Raw genomic sequence first — 7,337 nt, forward strand, 5'->3', positions numbered from 1 at the left:
GGAATGACTGTTCCCTAAGCTTTTGTTTAGTTGAGGAAAGGTGCAACGTGTGGATACATCCCTTTTGGCTTCTAGCATGCTTAAGTGAGCCACACTACAAGCTGACTGACAATCTTAAGTTGGTTTTCTGCGCAATTCTTAGCACAATCAGGATTCTTTAGCAGGTCTGACAGCATCTGCAGAGAGGAATACAGTTAACATTTCGAGTCAATATTACTCTTCATCCAGTTCTGATGAAGGCATACGGACTTGAAACGTTAACTGTATTCCTCTCCTCAGATGCTGTCAAACCTGGAGTTTTTCCAGCGATTTTTATTTTTGTTTCAGATTTGCAGCATCTGCAGTATTTTGCTTTTGTTTAGCAGGTGTTGTCCAATTGCAGAGTCACATCTAATGTTGGACACTATGTTTTGAGTTTTGAAAGCATGGGCTGGTTGGGTATGTTCAGCACTTTGCCTGTAGTGAACAGCCAAAGGGATGTGCTGTTTGGTATGATCTGTCAATTATTGTGATGTACAGCTAGCATCACACTGGCATTTAAATTCATATCTCCCATTACTCATTTGTGTGATTGGCAGAACATCTTTTTGGCTTGACAGCAGCATCCTGTCAGTGGAGAATGCTACTCTTGTTGCTACCGCAAAGCAACAGTGTGCAATGGCTGGCTTCACATATTACTCAAAGTTTTTAGACACCTTACCTTTCTAGAGTAATCGGAGGTAGACTGGGCACTTTTCAGGAAAGTGGCAGCCTTCGGCCCATTCATGAGTATGCACAATATAGTGAACGATGATCTGATTCAGGTAGCCATTATCCCACAGGATTGCTCTATTTCAGCATTGAGCTTGCATGGTGAGCAAATGGCTCAGGCTCCATTTAGGGGCTTGCCAATCTTAATAGTGTGCAACTGTAGGAACCCCAACACGTACATTGACTAGTGAAAGTAGGCTTGTGGTAGACAGTAGTGTGGAACCCATTGGCAGATTTCTCAACTAGCACATAGAGGAAAGGGAGCTTATTTGACTGCTCCATTCAAAAGGTGAATTTGAACACAGGATGATGTTGGGGAAAGTGAAGGCATCAGAATGGATGGGATTGATATGTGGGAAAATAACATGGGAGGTATGAATGGAAGATGGGATGCAATAGGAATAAGGTGTGAGATGGTGATGATATGAGGTGAAAGGAATGGGATAGGTACAGTATGAGAGGGATGGCATAGGAAGAATTGAGTTACATGGGATGAGGATTTAAAGAAATGGTACATGAAAGATACTAATTTCACAACAATTGTTTTGCAGATTTCTACTAATTTATATCTACTGAAGACAGTTTTGTAGATTTCTTTCCAGAAATTTGAAGCTGGTCAACAAGTTATTACTTTAGTTTAACTTCTGGTTACAAATATTCTTGCTGAGTGAATATCTATAATGCATATTCCCAGGCTAACATTCTTTTAATGAGGTGGTGGGGTGAAGAGAATGAATCATGTCTGGGCAGGTAGATAACTTTAATGATTCTTAAATCCACGTTAGTGATTGTATTGTTGTTCAGCTGTTTTTTTTCTCCCTCAGGTATCCAGTTGTCCCATCATGGGTCATGCAAACAAGGCTCTCAAAGCTTGGCGTTGTCCCAAGAAGGACTAAAAAGCTGATTTTAGAAAAACAGCATTAGGATTTTGAACCCAATGATGAATAAAAGCCATATTGCACCATGAAAGGTACTTTTTTTGATAATCCTTTATTTCAGTTCACATTTCAAAACCAGGTCGGTGCAACTTTTGCATGCATCAAGGTTATTTAGATGATTTCATCAGTACCACGAGTGACAAGTAGGGAATGCTAATACCTAATTTTACATCTAAATTTCAGCGTATAGTCACTGGTTCATGCCAAGTATCACTGGAAAAACTCAAGGACTTTGAAATATCTTTGTCGTTTCAGAACCTGGATTATAATTGTAAATTTTTCAATCCAGTGAAATCCTATATTTGCTTTGGCTTTTACTATTTCAAATTAATATAAACTTGATTTGTAACAGAGATCTTGTATAATGAGCATCATAAGCAATTTCTCATTCATCATGAGTTAGGCCATTTTTCAGCTCATAGGATGCATAAGGTTTCCTGTGGAAGTTATCCTGTATAAAGGTATGGTAAAGTATTTAAACATATCCAAAAGTGTAAAACTGTTAATATATACTGTAAGTTTCAGATTATAAGTGATGCAAGGCTATTTATAAAAACTGCAAATTGCAATGAACATAAATGAAACAAAATGTGAGGCCGATTTCCAACTGTTTTCTAAAAACCCCAAATTTGAAATTTTGTACTTGTTTTATACATAAATATTCTATTGGTACCCTAAAACTGGACTTCTAAGATGTTTCAATTGCAATAATGTTCCATTAATAAAATGAGAGGGGCAAGAACTTAGAAACAATAACTCTTGCCACCAATCATGTTTCTAGAGGTCAGACACATGTACACGCTGGAATCTGTAGTCTGTTTATGCCTTGACAAATGGTCTTGGGTCTGGGAAGCCCGATGAACTCAAGGTTCTGTCATCAGCAGAGGGTAGATGGACAAAACTGCCCCTCTAAAAGTTTAATCATTTGGTTATGGCTGTTACCAGTGTTTCATTGCCAATGAGGTTGATCATTCACAGAGCATGCCAAAACTGGGAGCTGAAGGCTACTGCCCTAGTTATTCTCTTCATCTAATAGGGATAGGCCTGGGAACTTTCATGAACTCAAGGCTCAGCCTTCTCACACAAGCACAAGTGGAAAACGTGAAATTTTAAAAAGAAAAAACTGCAGAACTGATGCAAACCTAGAGGGACTCAGAAAAATTACATTCCAGAAATTTGCAATACCATACAGCCAATTCTTCTAATTAGAACAAAACATTTATGCAGATTACTTATTTATAGGATTATGCTACATTACTTGTAGTTGTAAATTTTAAGTTGTAAGAAAATGTCAAAATAGTGACTGGAACCAATGTTAAGATAAGAAACTGGAGCAGAGGACTATGTGGCCCATTGAGCCTGCTCTGTCATTCAGTATGATCATGGCTGATCTTCAGCTTCAACTCCACTTTCCTGCCTGCTCTTCTTTTCTCTTGTCACCAAAAATCTGTCCATCTCAGCCTTAAATATTTCCAATGATGGAGCATCTGCAACCCTCTGGAATAGAGAATTCCAAAGGTTTACACCCCTTTGAACAAAATAATTTCTCACCTCATCGTAAATGATTGCCTCCTTATCCTGAGATTGTGCCCCCCGTGTTCTAAATTCCCCAGCCAGGGGGAATAACCTCTCACTGTATATCCTGTCAAGCCCCTTCAAAATCTTGTACATTTCAATGAGATCAGTCATTGTTCTAAACTCCAGAGAATACAGATCCAATTTATTCAGCTTATCATAGAACAACTCCCTTATCCCAGGGACCAATCCAGTGAACCTTCACTATATTGCCTCCAATGCAAGTATATTCTTCCTTAAATATGGAGACCAAAGCTGCATACAGTTTTCCAGGTATGGTCTCACCAAAGCCATGTACAATTGTGCCAACTGCTTTATTCTTGCCCTCCAATCCCCCCACAATAAAAGTCAAGATGCCATTTGCCCTCCTAATTGCTTGCCGTGTCTGCATGCTTTCTGTCTTCCTTGTACGAATACATCCAGGACCTTCTGAACATCGTTTACAAATTATTTTCTATTCTTACAAAGTGAATAACCTCACACTTCCCCATATTATGCTCCATCTGCCGCCTTGTTGCCCCTCAATGTCCAAATCTCTTTGCAGCCCATGTCCTCCTCAAAATTCGCATTCCCAACTAGCTTTGTATCATCAGCAAACTTAAGAGGTGACAGAGAATAATGTACCTAAGTCAACAATAAAGATTGTAAATAGCCAAGGCCCCAGCATTAATACTTATATACACCACCAGCCATAGTCTGCCAAGTTGAAAATGCCCCATATATCCTAATCTTTGTTTCCTGTCCATTAACCAATCCAATATCCATGTTAATATATTACCCACAACTCCATGAGCCCTTATCTTTTGTATCAATTGCTTTTCAAAATATAAGTATACTACATCTACTTTATCTACCCTACTAGTCACATACTCAATAAACTTGTCTAACAGTTTCCCTTTCATAAAACCATGTTGACTTTGTCTGATCATGCTATTAAGTGCATCAACCATCTCTTCATTGATATTATCAACTAAATCTGTTTTTGATTCATTCACATACAACTTAATTGAGGCTCATTGATAGGTAATAATTTCAACATTCACGAGTTTCTTTCCCCCTGTCTGAACAAGTGATACTCTCAACTGACTCTTTTGGGTGTGATGAGTTTTTAAAGTATGATATATAATAAAAACACAACTTAAAACACAATGCACAGAAAGGTGCAGCACATTAGCTTTACTATGATTCCCCTCTACAGAAGGTATAGCAAGGGAAAGTTACTGGTCTGGTTTCTCACATGATCTAGTGATGAGTTACACAGCTGTAGTAATGCAGAGGCTGACAAGCATTTCTTGCCCTTTGCACCATAATGGTGTAAAATGGAAAACAAAAAGTAGCTTTTCAAAAAGGAAATATCTCTTTGTAAAGATAGTTGGAGACAGCAATGGGGAATAACTGACCCAAATTATAAATTGTCCACACTCAAATATCTGAGGATAGAATCCTGCTTTTTAAAGTATCACTTTTTCCCTCTTTGCAATGGTGCTTTAACTGCAATTACACAACAAAAACTCAATGCTATATCTTACAGTCTACTGCTGGTGGAGGGGAATGCATAATCATAGCAGCAGATATGATGTTTTGACAAAATAGCTTGTTAGTATTGAATGTTTAGCTTGTGTTTATTAGGAACAGTACACACTTGTTAATTGTGACTGTGAACTGCTCCTGAAAAACATACAAGATGCATGTTAAGGCAAAGTTCAATTAATATGCATCTAGGCATGAAAAAATGTGTGCTTATCACAGTTATATCGAAAGGGGGATCAAACATTCATACCATTATTATAGGCTTACTGTTGATCTAGAGGTCAATGATGCAATTGCCAATTGTTTCATTATACTTCAGGATTATTTTTTATGGTGTATTGGCTGTTTACAATTATTTGAATAAACCATTTTTGGTCTGATTCAGTCTTATTACACTATTTACAAATGTGTCTTTCAACAATAACAGAATTTTCTGGAGGAATAGAATTTAAAAGCCAAAACATTTTTAAACTTGTATAGAATCTTGTTTAAAACACTCTTGTACAATTCTGGTCTCATATTAAAGAGGATATAGAGGTATTGGAGAAAGGGCAAAAGATTTACAAGCATACCAGAATGAAAAACTATGAACATCAGAAAGGACCTAGTAAACTAGGACTCCTCTCTGGAAAAGGGCTGAAACATCTTTAAAATTATGAAGGGATTTAATGGAGAAGAAATGTTTCCACTTGTAGGAGAATCCAGAACAAGGGGTCACAAACATATGAGTTACTAATAAATTCAACATGGAATTCAGGAAAAACTTCTTTTATCCAGAGTAGTTAATATATGGAACTTTCTTCCACCTGGAGCAGTTGAGGCAAATAGCACAGATGCAATTAAGCAAAGCTAAATAAATACACAAGGGAGAAATAAATAAAGTTACGCAGGTATGGTCAGGTGAAGTAGCCTGGGAGGACACACACATGCAAGATAAGCACTTAAATAGGCTAGTTAGGCCAATGTATATTTATGCATTATCTGGTGCCATGTGATACTTTGCTGTAGCCAATGTACAGATAAAGGGTTCTCTTACAATCCTTGGGTTTTGCTTTCATTTACCTGTAATTTGAGCTGTTTCATACAGGACACATGGTCCACTTATGCAAGTCACTGATGCTGCTGAACCAGAGAAAAAGAAAGCCCGAAAGCTAGGTTTTAATTAGAAACAATTGAGATTATTAGACTGAAAGCTTCTTAGTAGTAAATTAGATAAAAGACTTATATTAAAGTCTGAAATTACACTCATCTCCAGTTGACACATACAAGTTATCTACCTTCTTTTATTAATTAAAATTAATTATGTATTACAAGGTCATTAGAGTTCAAATGACCACAGTACCACAATATGAACAAAGGCAGCTACAAGTAAACTGATAGTGCTGCTCTTCATGAAGCTAGCAAGCACAAAATTTGAAAAATAAGCGTACTATATTTAAGTGAATATTGTGCTGAAAATGTGTAAGACAGACAAAACCAAACTTCATTTCATCATCTCTTACAAAACATTTAGTATCGTGCAATGGCTTTATAAAACATAGAATTGAGAAAAAGTTTGAAGATATTGTACATTTTATTATAGCTCAATTGATAAATTCACTTGCAAATGTTACACATCAGGTTGAAAGCTATCTTTGAGTACTCAAAATGGCACTCTTTTTTTAGACATTTAGCAATTATAAGGGATAATTATTAAACATTCTGTCCCATGTTTTGGAACAAAGTCAAACTGTTCTATCTGCCTGTATCAAAGGTGAAAGCCAAAATCCGGATGCTGTTGTTATACAATTTGGGTCTGCTGCAGATGCTAAAATGGTGGTTTAGATTAAGTGCACAAACCTTGAGGAGTTTCACTGGTTGAGTCATAGTATTCTCACCTGAAAGTTGACACCTAATACCACTTACACCACACTTCAAAATTACTTAATTTGCTGTGAAGCCCTTTAGGGTGTCATGTAATGAAAGGTGCTATGTAAATACACTCTTTCAGACTTATCTATATGGGAGTTAATTCTCACTGTTGTGCAGCTACTTGTATAACATAACCTAAGAACGAGACTCCTACGATAGAGCAGGCCAAACATTTGGTGATGCAAGTCATTAAACTACTTTATTTTACACAAGATGAGGATAGAGTGTAATAATTATTATAGCACCAGTTTTATTAATAAAAGTTTGACTGAAATAAATGTGAACAAGTTAGGTTTCCCCGCACGTCACAAAAATTCTGTTCTGCATTCTTGTCACAGCTCATCTATTGTCCTTTGCCCAAAAGGGTGCTCTTAAAAAATATTCTTCCAAGATTGAAGTTCTTCTTAACTAAATAAGAAATGTTCACCCTCCCAAATACCTAGATGAGCTAATGATTTACCTTTCAATTTAGGGGTTTTTCTCCAAACTGAGAAAAGTTTTTGCTTCTAAAAATTATTGAATGCAACTTTCAAATCCTTGTAGTCAGAATATCCTTGGCTATGAGTCAAAATCTCCTTTTAAAAAAAACACATTACATAGTACCTTTCACAACCAGAGGACATCAAACTTCAC

This window comes from Carcharodon carcharias, chromosome 10, assembly GCF_017639515.1.
Source record: "Carcharodon carcharias isolate sCarCar2 chromosome 10, sCarCar2.pri, whole genome shotgun sequence".
NCBI classification, from domain to species: domain Eukaryota; kingdom Metazoa; phylum Chordata; class Chondrichthyes; order Lamniformes; family Lamnidae; genus Carcharodon; species Carcharodon carcharias.